Source organism: Mus pahari, chromosome 5 (assembly GCF_900095145.1).
Source record: "Mus pahari chromosome 5, PAHARI_EIJ_v1.1, whole genome shotgun sequence".
Lineage (NCBI taxonomy): Eukaryota > Metazoa > Chordata > Mammalia > Rodentia > Muridae > Mus > Mus pahari.
The window spans coordinates 111,939,981-111,942,945 of record NC_034594.1 but is presented as its reverse complement, the minus strand read 5'-3'; the positions used below and the strand labels follow the sequence as shown (position 1 = coordinate 111,942,945).

Here is a 2,965-nt window from a genome sequence, read left to right as displayed (position 1 = left end):
AATCCTGCAACCAGGGCCAGCTCTACCCCGCTACTCAGGTGAGGTGCATGCTTTGCTCTCCAGAGTGTTGTAACTGGTGAGGGACCTGGACAGTTTCTTTGTGACACCAGATCCAGCTCTCCTGATTGCCATAGGGAGTAAAGAATGTGAGAGGGAAGGAGACATCTATCCCTCACCGGGGCCACTGAATAGCAGACAAGAGGCAGGACTGGCCTGGCTTGCCTTCACCTATGTTCTTGGGGCCAGCTTACCAGCAACCCCATGTCCAGGGCCAGCTCTTCTGTGTTGCCCTGGTAGGGTGCAAGGCCCACTCTCCTGAGGGCTGCAGGTGAGAAACAGGACCAGTTCTCCTGCCTGTTTTGGGTAGAAAGGGGTGTGAGTGTGGAAAGGCTCCTCTCCACTACTTATGTCACCACAAGGTAGAGCAGTTTTAGGGTTAGCTCTCCCATTTGCATAACCCCCAGTGGGGCTCTTTAGCTTGCTTCTTGCCTTATAGCTCATCCTGGTAGCACTAGACTGAAGGCAATCTCAGATTAACTCCCTGTCTTGGCCTAGCCTCCTAGTACCTAACTGGTGGTGCTTTCTTCAGGGAATGATAGAAGACTAATCATTGAGATAGATATTCACAGCCTCTCTCCTCTCTGCCATCTGCTGATGTACATGGGACACAGCAGACACAACTACACCTGCAGTGCCCCTAAGGGCATAGGAATAAATATATATTTATATGTATGTGTGTGTATGTGCGAGAGAAAGAGGCAAGAGGGGAATCACAATCTTCACAGGACATAAGTAAAAGTGAGCATGTTACTTCTAAGGATAAGGACTTCCTTGGTATGATCAGGATGGAGCGATAGAGGAAGGGATGGGTTATTTGACTGCAAAAAAAAAATGTTTTCAGAGAAATTTAAAACATTAAAGATAATGAGAAGAGTAAGTCTTGGCACTGGGATTGCTCTCCTTTATATGTTTGGCTACAGAATAGATGACAGGGTTTGCACAAGAGATCAGGTGATATGCAGGGTTTAACAAACCATGTAAAAATCAACGCTTCCACACAAATTTCAAATACCTATGGGTTATCCAAGGGGATATGTGTTTATTTGTTTTGTTTTGTTTTTCTTTTTTTACAGTTGTATGGATGAGCTTGGGATTCAGAGGGAAGTTTGCACTAAAGTTGGATTCATAGGAAAATCATGATCTTCCCAAGAGGAGGCAAGAGTCTGCCACGTGGGATGCCAAAACACCAAGAACAATGAGAATGCAGCCCTGGGACTCCAGTTTACATCTGATTCCTCTGCCACATCTTCTACAGTAATTCTTTCCTTTTAGCTCAAAAGAGTAACCTACTGTTCTATATTTGGAGGTACAAGTGTAAGCAATCCCCTCCTTCCTTTCTCTCCTCCCTCCATCCCTCCTTCCCCCTCTACCATCTCTATTTTCTCTTTGCAATGAGTCAACACATTACATAGTTTTCACGAAACTCATAATTTATGAAAACAGAGTGTAATTTACTTTATCCACTATGAGGTAATAATAAAAATTCTAGAAATTTAAGATTTTATTTTGCTTTAAAAATAATTAATACTATCATTAAAATCATGTGATAATAGTGAGACAAACTTCCTATGTCATATTCTGAGGAATGCTAATAGCACTCCTTCTTAAGCACAGAGGCCAATGTTTATGTCCTGTGGTTTATCCAGGGAGAACATGAGAAATCATGACACAATGACAAAAAGTGGCACTCTACAGTCTCTGGACACAGATAACCACGTCACTCTGTATCCTATACTATATGTGATACTGTTTCCAGTTGCTATTTGGGGATCTTTTCCTGGTACCTTTATTTTCTAGAATCACTTTGCTTCTACAGTAGAGTCAGAGTTAGCAGTTACAGAGCTGATTCTGCAAGTAGCCACTGTCCCCCATTAACTAGCAGGGAATTCCATTCCCCCAGGTTTGACACAGGTTGGTGACTCCATCCATTAACTAAAGAAAATGAGTATACCCCAAGACAATTGTGTTTTCCTTTCTGTCTAAAATAGTAAAGTCTGGTGAATAGTAAATGTTCATCAATCAAGCCAATAATTTTCCCCTATAAATGCTATTGTTTTGGTAATGAGAACTCAGTTGAACACTTGATGGTGCAAATTAAGCAGAAGGAAGCTAAATCCTAACGATTACAGTAAGTGCTCACTCATGATCAAAAGGGATCTAGAAAACACATTTATATTTTTTCATATGCAAATATTCCAGAGGCTATCTACAGTAAGTAGAGAGAGTGCCAATTTATCTATGTTGGCAAAGATACATCATTTTAGGCAATATCACATTGCCTAAAAAAAATTATCACATGGATTTGATCAATTTTTAGTCAAAGCAGTAATTTTGAAAAATAACACTGCTGAGTACAGAGCCATCAATACAGGGCTGAATAACTCATTTGACAGTCTAGCCTTAATGACTAAAGTATCTCTTTAACAAATTCAATTTGACCATTTATAAGGTAATCAATTATATTTGTTATTGATCTGTAAATGCCATATCAAGGAAAGCCCGAGACTCTTCAGAATACAGTTCCAGCACACACTAAATTAACACTGCCTCTAAGACACAGTTCCCCAGCTTATATTTGATTCACATGAATACATTTACAAAACCAATTTTTAGTCCATTAAATGTCAAGAATGAAACTGTAATTTGAAAATGGTTTCTTTATGAATTTATTTCTTCTTCATTCTTCTTTATAAAAAGAACCCAAATGCTCATAAATAAATTTGAGTGAAAACTTTAGGGATAGAAATTCATGATGCTCTGATTTGGCATAGATATTCAAGATTAAGTCTAAAACCAAGAACTTGCATAAAGAATGTTTAGAAAAGCATATGGAAACATTATTTATGCCTACTTAAAACACTATATATATATATATATATATATATATATATATATATATATATAT

The 2,965-nt window shown here is 38.7% G+C and overlaps 1 pseudogene; it reads right to left on the bottom strand.

Annotated features, from left to right (window-relative positions):
- Window positions 1-594: 594 nt before the first annotated feature.
- On the bottom strand, window positions 595-699 carry LOC115064174 (annotated as a pseudogene).
- Between the last annotated feature and the right edge of the window lie 2,266 nt (window positions 700-2,965).